This window comes from Staurois parvus, unplaced genomic scaffold (genome assembly GCF_062004578.1).
Source record: "Staurois parvus isolate SC_StPar_1 unplaced genomic scaffold, SC_StPar_1.0 ptg000334l, whole genome shotgun sequence".
Classification (NCBI taxonomy): Eukaryota; Metazoa; Chordata; class Amphibia; order Anura; family Ranidae; genus Staurois; species Staurois parvus.
Genome location: NW_028318130.1, coordinates 779,026 through 792,680, shown reverse-complemented (window position 1 = coordinate 792,680; position 13,655 = coordinate 779,026).

Genomic DNA, 13,655 nt, shown 5'->3' with positions numbered 1-13,655 from the left:
GACCGAAGAATTCTTTCCCTGGTGAAGAAAACACCCTTCACAACAGTTGGCCAGATCAAGAACACTCTCCAGGAGGTAGATGTATGTGTGTCAAAGTCAACAATCAAGAGAAGACTTCACCAGAATGAATACAGAGGGTTCACCACAAGATGTAAATCATTGGTGAGCCTAAAAACAGGAAGGCCAGATTAGAGTTTGCCAAACGACATCTAAATAAGCCTTCACAGTTCTGGAACAACATCCTATGGACAGATGAGACCAAGATCAACTTGTACCAGAGTGATGGGAAGAGAAGAGTATGGAAAAGGAACGGAACTGCTCATGATCCTAAGCATACCACCTCATCAGTGAAGCATGGTGGTGGTAGTGTCATGGCGTGGGCATGTATGGCTGCCAATGGAACTGGTTCTCTTGTATTTATTGGTGATGTGACTGCTGACAAAAGCAGCAGAATGAATTCTGAAGTGTTTCGGGGAATATTATCTGCTCATAATCAGCCAAATGCTTCAGAACTCATTGGACGCCGCTTCACAGTGCAGATGGACAATGACCCAAAGCATACTACAAAAGCAACCAAAGAGTTTTTTAAGGGAAAGAAGTGGAATGTTATGCAATGGCCAAGCCAATCACTTGACCTGAATCCGATTGAGCATGCATTTCAGTTGCTGAAGACAAAGCTGAAGGGAAAATGCCCCAAGAACAAGCAGGAACTGAAGACAGTTGCAGTAGAGGCCTATCAGAGCATCACCAGGGATGAAACCCAGCGTCTGGTGATGTCTATGCGTTCCAGACTTCAGGCTGTAATTGACTGCAAAGGATTTGCAACCAAGTATTAAAAAGTGAAATTTTGATTTATGATTATTATTCTGTCCCATTACTTTTGGTCCCTTAACAAGTAGGATGCACATATGCAAACTGTTGTAATTCCTACATCGTTCACCTGATTTGGATGTAAATACCCTCAAATTAAAGCTGACAGTCTGCAGTTAAAGCACATCTTGTTCGTTTCATTTCAAATCCATTGAGGTGGTGTATAGAGCCAAAATTGTTAGAATTGTGTTGATGTCCCAATATTTATGGACCTGACTGTATATATTTTAAGAAACTTAGACTGTCAGCCCCTTCCTCCTCACACTTAGTTTCACTTTCTTCTTGTGCAGATCTATTCCACTCCAAACAATCAGAAAAATATTGTTTCTATTCACTGAACTTCTTGAAACTTAGCACTGAAGGGGTTGATTCTGTATTCATAGGTTTGTAGAAGTTAGGATTAAGGTCTTTTTCTTAACTCTGTTCATGTTATAACATTTTTGCTGTGAAGAAGAGGCATGTGATCTCCGCTGAGTCAAATTCAGTTTTGAGAACTGCAAAAGTAAACCAAGCATCTGTGATACTATCTTGTAGGCAGAGAAACTGCCCAATAATCTTACAAAAACCTCTGGAAGAGCATGACATTGTGAATGGATTAATGGAATTTATTTACCAAAAAAATTAAACATATACAGCCTTATTCTACATAATTAAAAAACTAATCTTTATTTCATGATGGAATTACCTTTGGATGGTAATATATTTTCCTCAAAAAGCATTTTATTTACAAAAATCCAATTTAAATAAAAAAAATCTGATTTTTTTTTTTTTTTTTTTTTTTTTATCATTGATTTTTATCCACCCTGTGCTGAAGTGTAACTGAAGGCAAAACTTTTTTCAGATGTTTGTAATAGATAGTCTACGTCATGGAAAGTTCTGGAATAGATATAGGGATTGAACACTTTGCTTGGATTTAAAATTTTTAATTTTTTGCCAGCTGTGTCACATAGAAGAGATTTCCCTTCACTTCCTGTCCCATAGCCAGAATAGAAAGCGAGAGGAAATCCCTCCAAAGTGAGTCAATCCCAGATTGTCAACCAGGGTCACCAGAACAAGTGTCCCTACTGGAAGATTGCAAGTGTACAATCCAAACGCACACGTTCATGTGTTAAAAATGGCTGTGTATAAGTGGGTGCTGCAGTGACCTTCGGCTGGAAACAGACAGAATCAGCAAGCAAGAATGTCACCAGCACACCAAGGATCACCAATTTGGGTCCAAAAGATTTAATGAATGATCACATAGTTGCAGCAAGGTAACGTTTTGGAGTCTTGCAGGACCCCTTTATCAGGCATGTGAAGTTTTCTGCACCTATGGTGGACTTTATGGGCAAGCATCAAGTCACAGGGGAAGCAAAATGCGTCTCAACCCCCCCCCCCCCAATCTGCCTCTTCTCCTAGGTCAGTCCCTGCCTCCAGTTCTGGCTGGCACCCTTCTTCAGGAACAAGGGGAAGGATCTGGGATTAAGAATGAGGGAAAGTAACACCTCAGTGTTGAAGGACTCCACTATCTCCCCCAACCTCAGAAAGTATTACTGACCTTGTGGACAAGGTACATTCCTGCTTGGTGCAAGAGCTTCTAGCATCCTCCTTGTCTTATCAATAGTATGGGATTTTAGAAACCTCCAAAGGCTTCTCCAATGTACTTTATTGTAGAGGAAGCCCTTTATGGTAACTGACCATACCCATAAAGTTTACCCCCCCCCCCCCCCCCCACAGAAAAAAGTTTCATATTTCAGCTTTTGTCCCTTACCCATGCAGGAGATGTTTCAGGGTTTCTACTCCAACTTCTGTACTGTACCAAAGACCAAGGGTTGTATCTGTCCTTTTTTGACCTGAAGTGCCTGAACATTTTTCATCGGGTGCAGAAGTTTTGCATGGAATTGGCCATATTGGTTGTAGCCTTCCTTCAGTAAGAAGACTTTTTGGCCTACTTGGACATCAGGACACCTACCTACATGTTCCCATCATTCCTGCGCACCAGTGTTTTCTGCATTTTATGGTGAGCATCACTTCCAGCTTGACATTAAGCTAAGGTTTTAGCCCCTGTCTTGGCCCTTCTTTGTTCCCACAGTGTTCATATTGTGGTGGGCTATCTGGATGATCTTACAGATTTTCACAGCAATCATGAAACAGACAGTACAGACCCTGCAGAGATTTGACTGAATCATCATTCTAGAAGTTTGTGTTGGGTCTGATTCCACATCTGGACTACTTGGATCTGAGCTTGGACATGACTTGGGCTCAAGTATTTCTCCCTGTAGAAAAGATCCTGTCCCTTGTTCTCAGACGAAGACCCTTGGGTCCAAGCATCTCATTTTGCTTTTGCATGAGAGTGCTGGGGTTCATGCTAGTGTCCCTCAAGGACATGCCTCATGCTCATTGTTATTAAAGACCACTGCTACCCAGCTTCACGTGGCATGGGACAAACAGAATCACTCTTGTCGTCCCCCCCCCCCCCCCCCCCCCTTACATTGGTAGTCAGTAAAAAATTGCATCCTTCAAATAAAGGTTATTTATAGATGGACTCCTTAAACAGGTGGTCAGAGGTAAAAGGACTTCCTTGCATTACTGCTCAGTGGAAAAAATGCCCTCATACATTGTACATTTGTTCAGTGCAGTACAGTACCCTTCCATTGGTGGTCAGTGAAAAGTGCCCCTTAGATTGATTGTCAGTAGGAGATGGACCATCTACCTTGGTACTCCTTGGTAGAAGGTCACCCATACATTTTTGGTCTGTAGAAAGAACTTCTTGTTACAGTGGTGGTCATTGGAAGTATCGTCCCATTACAGGTCATCGACGAAGCCAAAGATGGAGAAAAGATTATTTGGGTTAGATTTGATGCACCACATGAAATTTGCCACAATATGTTGTCCTTTCCAATATTGGCAGCGTTTTCATTACAAAATTTTCAGTATTATGATTGTGACTTCATTTGAAATTTAACAGTTAGGCACAGGTCCACAGTCAGGGGTAGGGTTAAAGGAAGACTTTGTTAAAAAAAAAAAAAAAAATAGAATAACAATTCCAACAAAAGCCATTTTGTTTAATTTTATTTCAAATTACCTTTTCAATCCATTGTGCAATAGCTGTATTTTCTGAAACTGGCAAATATCACGTATTTTCAGTAAGGCAATATGGAGGCATTCTTTACATCATTGGTATATGAATGTCCCCAGAAATGGAATTTCCTGCTTGTGTGATTGGGTCACTTGTTTTCTCAAAAATCTGCATTGAGATACAAGGCATATTTTAGGCATCTCATCCAATAGGACTTTCATTTTTGGGAGTTACTCCCTAATGCTTGCCTTTCTCAAAAGGGTTGCAGACTTTGCAGTTTGTTTGTTTTTTTTTATTAACGCATACAGATTTGCTCAGGTTGTTATAGTAAGGACAGACCCTCTCACTAGGGAATCAGCCCAGAAAAGACATGGTGAAACAAACAGCTATTTCTTCCGAACAGAAAAAAATTGATTTTTTTTCTACACACTTACCTGTAAAATCCATTTGTTGGAGTACATCACAGGACACAGAGCAGGCTATTCATGACTATGTGGGTTATATGCCACCTATAGGTGAATGGACACTGGTTTACCAATCAGAGAGGAGGTCCTCCCCTATATAATCCCTCCTACACAGGAAGTACTTCAGTTTTTGTAGCAAGTAATGAAATTCCAGAAAGAGGGGTGGGACCTATGTGTCCCATGATGTACTCCAAGAAATGGATTTTACAGGTAAGTATGAAAAAAAATCCAGTTTTGTTTATCGTACATCATGGGACATAGAGCAGGCTATTCATATCGATGTGGGATGTCCCAAAGCAATAAAGAAATTTGAGGGGAGGGTGACACCATGATAGCCATCGTCCATAATCCCTCAGGATTTACTCAGCCGTCCATAAAACACTGCGGCCAAAGGCAGAATCCTCTGCTGCTCCGACATCCACCTGGTAGAACCTTGTGAATGTGTGAACTGAAGACCATGTAGTGGCCTTGCAAACCTGAGCTACTGACACCTGACGGCGGATTAGCCAAGATGCCCCCACACTCCTGGCAGAGTGTGCCTTCACCTGAAAGAGTGGGACCTGACCCTTCAAACCACTGAATGATCAATGGGCGCATCCAACGTGAAATAGTCGTCTTGGATGCTGCCTGCCCCTTACTAGGCCCCTCTGGCAGCATGAATAGAGCACCTGACTTCCTGACCTGTGCTGTCACCTTCAAGAAGACCCTTACAGCATGTACGACATGTAAATAAAGTTTTCTTCTCTGGATTCCTCGGCACATTTGATTTTAGAAACCGGGGAGGGGGAAAGACCCAAAATTCTAGTCTATACCCCAGAGAAATCGTGGAAACGACCCACTTGTCTTGGATTAGAGCCCTCCAAGCAGCAACAAAATTTAAAAGCCTTCTCCCCATCCAAACAAGTGGAGGCACCCCTTCATAAGGAGGCGGACTTTGGCTCTGCCTTGGATGACTTTTGCACCCAGGGCCTCCTTGGGTTTTGATTCTGAGTTCTACCTCTGGAGGCTGGGACCTGTGCGCGGTGAAACGACTGCCTGGTAAATGGGGGGCCAGCAGCCAAAGTCCCTGACACTTTAAAAGAAGGGCGCTTGGATCTCCTTTTAAACGGGTAGAAGAGAACTCTTTCCCACTGAAATCTTTTGGATATACAGTGCATCCAGAAAGTATTCACAGCGCTTAATTTTTGCCACATTTTGTTATGTTACATCCTTATTCCAAAATGGATTAACTACTTGCCCTCCTGAGGATTTACCCCCCCCTTCCTGACCAGGCCTCTTTTTGCTACTTGGCGCTGCACTAATTCAACTGATAATTGCATGGTCATGCAATGCTGCACCCAAACAAAATTTACGTACTTTTTTTCACACAAATAGAGCTTTCTTTCAGTAGTATTTGATCACCTGTGCGCTTTTTATTTTTCATGCTATAAACAAAAAAAGACCAAAAATTTTGAAGAAAAACGATATTTTTTACTTTCAGCTATAATAAATATATAGTAAACTCAAAGTTAGTTATAAATTTAGGCCAAAATGTATTCTGCTACATGTTTTTGGTAAAAAAAAATCCCAGTAAGTGTATATTGATTGCTTTATGTGAAAGTTATAGCGTCTACAAACTATGTTATAGATACTGCAATTTACACCATTTGTTTTGCTATACAGCGCTGCACTAGTTTAACGGACAATTGCATGGTCATGCAATATGGTACATAAATTAAATTTGTCCTTTTTTCCACACAAATAGAGCTTTCTTTTGATGGTATGTGATCACGTGTGCGCTTTTTATTTTTGGCGCTATAACCAGAAAACTTTAAGAAAAAAAAATATTTTCTCATTTCGGTCATAAAAAATATCCAAAAATACTAAAAGTTTGTCATAAATTTAGGCCAAAATGTATTCTGCTACATGTTTTTGGTTAAAAAAATCCCAGTAAGTGTATATTTATTGCTTTGTGTGAAAGTTATAGCATCTACAAACCATGGTATAGATAATGGAATTTACACAGCCTTTACTTTCTGACTGCCCATCACATTTCTTGAGGTACTAAAATACCAGGATAGCACAAACACCCTCAAATGACCCCTTTTCGGAAAGTAGACACCCTAAGCTATCTGCTGAGAGGCATATTGAGTCCATGGAAGATTTATTTTTTTTTCCACAAAATTGTCATTTAAATGATTTATTTCTCACACAAGCCATGGGTATATGTGGAATTACACCCCAAAATACATTCTGCTACTCCTACTGAGTATGCGGATACCACGTGTGTGAGACTTTTTGGGAGCCTAGCCACATACAGGAGCCTGAAATCCAATGACCACTTTGAAAGCCTGAAGGTACGTAACTTCCCCATTACACTTCCTCACTACCTATCACAGTTTCGAAGGCCCTGACATGCCAGGATAACACCAAACCCCCCCCAAATGACCACATGACTTTCTCCCATGCCTCCTCTGGATCATCCAGATGGTCATTGGCAAACTTCAGACGGGGCTGGACATGTGATGACTTGAGCAGGGGAACCTTCCGTGCAATGCATGATTTGAAACCATGACGGCGTAGTGTTCTACCGACAGTGACCTTTGAAACTGTGGTCCCAGCTCTCTTCATGTCATTGACCAGCTCCTCTCTTGTAGTTCTGGGCTGATTCCTCACCTTTATTATCATCAGTGATACCCCACGAGGTGAGATCTTGCATGGAGCCCCAGCCTGAGGGAGACTGACAGTCATCTTTAGCCTCTTCAATTTTCTAACAATTGCTCCAACAGTTAATCTATTTTCACCAAGCTGCTTGGCAATTGCCCCGTAGCCCTTTCCAGCCTTGTGGAGGTCCACAATTTTGTCTCTGGTGTCTTTTGACAGCTCTTTGGTCTTGCCCATGGTAGTAGTTGGTGTCTGACTGACTGTGGGGTGGACAGGTGTCTTTAAAGAGCTCAGACAGGTGCTATTAAGTTAGATTAATGAGTGGAGTAGAGGTGGACTTTTTAAAAGGCACAGTAACAGGTCTTTGAGAGCCAGAATTCTTGCTGTTTCTTAGGTGTTCAAATACTTATGTTCAGCAGTGCAAGACAAATAAATTCTTTAAAAATCATACAATGTGATTTCCTGAATTTTTTTTTTAATTCTGTCTCTGAGTGGGAATGCACCTACAATGTGAATTTCAGACCCCTCCATGATTTCTAAGTGGGAGAACTTGCAAAATCGCAGGGTGTTCAAATACTTCTGTTCCTCACTGTATAAGGTCCCACAGTTAACAGTGCATGTCAGAGCACAAACCAAGCCATGACGTCAAAGGAATTGTCCGTAGTCCTCCAAGACAGGATTGTATCAAGGCACAGATCTGGGGAAGGGTACAGAAAAAATTTCTGCAGCATTGAAGGTCCCAATGAGCACAGTGGCCTCCATCAGCATTGAAGGTCCCAATGAGCACGGTGGCCTCCATCATCCGTAAATGGAAGAAGCTTGGAACCACCAGGAATCTTCCTTGAGTGGGCCGCCTGGCCAAAATAAGCAATCGAGGGAGAAGGGCCTTAGCCAGGGAAGTCACCAAGCACCCAATGGTCACTCTGAAAGAGCTACAGCATTTGTCTGTGAAGAGAGGAGAACCTTCCAGAAGAACAACCATCTCTGCAGCACTCCATCAATCAGGCCTGTATGGTAAAGTGGCCAGACAGAAGCCACTCTTTAATAAAAGGCAAATGGCAGCCCGCCTGGGGTTTGCCAAAAGGCACCTAAGGGACTCTCAGAGCATGAGAAACAAAACTCTCTGGTCTGATTAAACAAAGATTGAACTCTTTGGCCTGAATGCCAAGCATCATGTCTGGAGGAAACCAGGCACTGCTCATCACCTGGCCAATACCATCCCTACAGTGAAGCATGGTGGTGGCAGCATCATGCTGTGGGGATGTTTTTCAGTGGCAGGAACTTGGAGACTAGTTAGGATTGAAGGAAAGATGAATGCAGCAATGTACAGAGACATCATTGATGAAAACCTATTTCAGAGTGTGCTGGACCTTAGACTGGGGCGATGGTTCATCTTTCAATAGGACAACAACCCTAAGCACACAGCCCACATAACAAAGGAGTGGCTACGGGCCAACTCTGTGAATGTCCTGGAGTGGCCCAGCAAGAGCGTAGACTTGAACCTGATTGAACATCTCTGGAGAGATCTGAAAATGGCTTTGCACATACGCTCCCCATCCACCCTGATGGAGCTTGAGAGGTACTGCAAAGAAGAATGGGAGAAATTGCCCAAAAATAGGTGTGCCAAGCTTGTAGCATCATACTCAAAACGACTGGAGGCTGTAATTGGTGCTAAAGGTGCTTCAACAAAGTATTCAGCAAAGGCTGTGAATACTTATATACATGGTTTTTTTTTCGTTTCTTATTTTTAATAACTTGCAAAGATTTCAAAAACAAACTTCTTTCATGTTGTCATTATGGGGTATTGTTTGTAGAATGTTGAGGGAAAAAAATTAATTTGATCCACGCCAATAGTTGCCACTGCTGGCTGAAGGAAGAAGGAGGCCTTAAGGAGAGACTCCATCCCGGCTTCTTATCCACTGGATCCATGAAAACCTGGATATTATCCACAGGACATGTTAAAGATGCTGCATCCACTACAGGCATACCCCATTTCTTATCAAACTTTTCCTCCATAGGTGGAAAAAAAAACGTGTCTGGGTGATTCCAGTCAGTATACATAATTTTTTCCAGAAGAGTATGCACTGGAAAGGCCTGAGTACTCTGGAGGCTTCAAAGAGCCCAGAGAAGAATAAGCAACCTCAGAGGTTTCTAGCGGAGGTAGCCTGAATCCAGATCCTACCGTATCTGAGGTCCTGGACTAATAACCTCTGAGACTGGGATGCAGAGACCACCAGCTTCTCCTGAGGCTGTGACTCCTCATACAGAGACTCTACTGCCTGACCTTCCTCCAGTTCTTCCTCATCTTTATGTTCCACTCATTCCTGCTCCAGGATCAGTGGTTCTAGTGACAGTGATCTTTCCCACTCCTTAGTCCCCAGAGAAACTGATGCAATCATCCCAGTGATCTTATCCTCTGACCCAGCTAAGACTGAAGCAAGATCATCCTTGGTTATATTTGCTGAGGCAGATGCCTTGACATGCCCTGCCAGATAAACGCAATAGCTCAGACTGCCCAATCACTTCTGACCTCTCAGGAGATAATATTACAGCGAACATTTGGTAGGTACCTCAGGACCTGGTGGCGGCACATTAATGCCCTCTCCTGCTGTACCTCCCCCACTCCGCTTTCTGGAAGACATTACTTCAGATAGCGTAAAAACCTGCGCACCCCCTCTAATAAACACAGATCGCAAGATGCAGCAGTGTGCTTAAAAAAACACTCAATGCAAATTGCTTACCTTATGAGCCACCAAGGGCAGCTCCTGACTGACTGGCCAATCCTTCCCCCTCAGGGGAATTCTCACGTGCCCCCCTAAATAGCCTGATCTGTGTCCCAGCCACAAGAATCCTCAGCGGCAGCAGCCCACGTGTGCCCAGGCCTCCTGACAAATATGGGCGACCGTACTCCTAGGGACCAGGATGCTCCCTCTAGTGGCTCTAAACAGAACCACAGGCAAACATTGGGGAAAAAATTCCACGAGCATTCCCCCTGGTGGAAACCCAGCCAAACAACACCTATCCTTTTTCCTCCTAATTTAAAGCTTTAACATAAAAATAGTGCAGCGCTAAAGGTAGTGATAATAAGACAGATATAAGTCCACTAAAAGTCTTGGTCATACGAACGTGTCCAGTGACAAATGAGGATTCAAAATTGGTGATCCGTGTGAAAACGGCTGAAAAACGCACTCACCAGAAGCAAGACACATAAACGCAGTGTGCATCTAGAGCTCATGGATCCTCAATCCAGAAGAGAATAAAGCTGGTCCAGTTACAGGAATGGTGGATCCCTCCTCTGTGGATGCAGCAACAGATCCACCTCTTCCCAATTAGGTGTAGGATTCCAAGATCAGGATTCTGCAAGCAAAAGCTCCTCAGGGGAGTTTTAGGGAAGGACACCCATAGTGTAGTAGGTTATAAAAAGCAGCTTTATTAAAAATTATAGTATCCAATTCAAAGTAGGCAGGTATCATAAAGATGTGTCAGCAAGACAAACTAACCCTGACACTCTGAATAATGGCCGCCGGGCCTCCACGTGGCTCCGGCGGCGTAGCGTCTCGACGTCCAGGCTCCTCCTTACGCGTTACGTGCGCACGCACGCACATCTTCAGAGGTATGGAACCATACCTCTGAAGATGTGCGTGCGCACGTAACGCGTTTTTATAACCTACTACACTATGGGTGTCCTTCCCTAAAACTCCCCTGAGGAGCTTTTGCTTGCCGAATCCTGATCTTGGAATCCTACACCTAATTGGGAAGAGGAGGATCTGTTGTTGCATCCACAGAGGAGGGATCCACCATTCCTGTAACTGGACCAGCTTTATTCTCTTCTGGATTGAGGATCCATGAGCTCTAGATGCACACTGCGTTTATGTGTCTTGCTTCTGGTGAGTGCGTTTTTCAGCCGTTTCCACACGGATCACCAATTTTGAATCCTCATTTGTCACTGGACACGTTCTTATGACCAAGACTTTTAGTGGACTTATATCTGTCTTATTATCACTACCTTTAGCGCTGCACTATTTTTATGTTATTCCATTTTAAGTACATATTGGTTGCTTAGAGTGCTTAGCCGCTTTCAGGACTAGCGCTCACTGTTGTTCTCCCTATTTAATTTAAAGCTTTGTTGTCCTTTTTTTGTTTTTTTATAGAGAGAAAAAAGGAGACATCTTACCAGTCCCACTGCAGCTCCCTGACCTCCGACAGGCACCAACCTTCACTCATCACGCCGGGCATTGTCATACAGACCTTCAAGGACCGGTCCCCATAATGTGGGGCCACCCCGCTAGAAAGCACCTTGTTCAGATTTAAAACTGCACAGGGTTCCATCCAAATGGGGTCCAGCGTCATAAGGCTGCATTAAAGACAAAACCCTGAGGATTCTTCTCCTTATCCAGTGAGACTCGGGTACCATCCATTTTGGCTCACAGCTTTACAAATGGATCTGAGTAAAGTCCATGATTCTCGAAGGAACCGTACTAGACCTTGGGTATGCTCCAGGAGCACAAGCAACACTTTCAGTGACCATCTACCTTACAGACACTGGTGAAAAAATGAAGTACTTCCTATGTAGGAGGGGTTATATAGTTGAGGACCTCCTCTTTGATTGGTCAGCCAGTGTCTATTCACCTATAGGTGGCATATAACCCACATAGTCATGAATAGCCTGCTCTGTGTCCCATGATGTACAATAAAGAAAGGAAAATATGATAAAATCCTTGCACTGTTTATAGATCGACAAAAGGAAAATTATTTTTATTTTTTAACTAAACTAGAGCTGCATTTTAGGATTTGTTCACACATAGTGAGCAGCTGTTTTCATGGGATTTAACACATTCAAAAAGGTATTATTGCGTTGGAATTACATTTCAATAAGAAAGAACAACTGTTATGGATCACATTATGATTGGCAACAAGAGTAGCATCTGACCTGAATGAGTCAGACAATAAATTATTAGGGAGCAGAAATATGAGAGAACAAGTAAAGAAGAATGCGTGAGAAAAGGGGATTGGGGGGAAGAGCAATCAGCCAGGGAGGGCTACTGTGTCCATCTGTATCTCATATTATGCGACAGTAGAGATCATTACAATTTCAAAGAGGTGATGATCAAATGGAAGGTAATAAGAAATCCATGTTCACAAACATGGTGAAATTTAGGCATGTGTAGGTAGCCCCACAGGTTTCTGAATAACAAGGACTTCAAGTGGGTTTATTGGAAATGTTGAAAAAAGGATATTCAAGATGCTGTACACCTGCCTTCATAGATGCTGTGCCACCAGGCAAGTCCACCAAATATGAATAAATGAGCCCATGCCCCATCAACTGCGAAAACAGAACGGGGAAGCATCAGTACATAATAATTTATTCTAGTTGGTACCATATTTCCACCAAAGTAGAACTTTATAGTTAGCTTCAATAGCAGTTGCACTGCAAGAACAGGACTTAGTAGTACCCTAAATTTGATCCCAATGTTTGTGATCTATGGACAGCTGTAAGTCTTGTTCCCACTTCCTAATGTAGTTTAAAGGGTTTGGTGTTTGCTTAGGAGGTTTAGGTGCTATAAAATGAAAGATCAGTCCCATAGACTGTGGATCATATTTGCACTTGGATTCAAATGGTGTTAAGCTGGGTACACACAGTCCGAGTATCAGGCTGGTTCAGCAGAAACCGGCCGACATTCAGACCATGTGTACAGCTGTCCTTCCAAGAGAAGCTGGTGTAAGGACTGGCTTTTGTTGAAGGGACATGCTGAAAAATCAGCATCTGATCAGTGCTCGCAACCAATGACTGGTGTTCTGGCGAGGGGGAGGTCCTTGGTCAGGACACAAAAGAACAGCGGGAGAGATCTCTGCACTAACATTGCTTAGTACAGCGAGCTCTCAGTTTCTTTTCATTCAGCACACTGGGTTAAAGGTAAAAAACTGAATGTGTGTACCAAGCTTTAGAGTTAAGAGGCCACTGTGCAATACCATTGTGCTGAGCAGGAAAGTATACCCTCTCTTTTATTTTAACAAAAAAATTTACTTTTAATTCATCCTAATTCCTAAACCTAACCCTTAAAGGTAACATCATTTTTAGTTATGATATTGCACAGTGGTCTCTTACCTCCTCTTCTAGACTCTTCCCAATGCTGTACACTCCTCCTTTCCTGCAAGTGCCTCTATAGCATATAGCAAGTTGTGTGCATGCAGATGCACGTCCGAGCCAGGCTGTATTCATTCTTCTCATTCTTCTTCTCATTCTTCTTTTCATTCTTCTTCTTCTTTTCATTCTTCTCATTCTTCTTTTCATTCTTCTTTTCATTCTTCTTCTCATTCTTCTTTTCATGAAGAAGAAAAGAAGAATGAGAAGAATGAAAAGAAGAATGAAAAGAAGAATGAAAAGAAGAATGAGAAGAAGAATGAAAAGAAGAATGAAAAGAAGAATGAGAAGAATGAAAAGAAGAATGAAAAGAAGAAGTATTCCAGTACAGCAAAAAGTGTATCTGCAGAGAGCTCCGCTATTTCTGACAGTTCTCTGACAGTTCCTTCACATTTACAGCGGTTGAAACATTGTATCTATTTCCGAATAAAAACATCTGTATCCTAAATGGAAACAAATAGATACAATGTTTCAACCG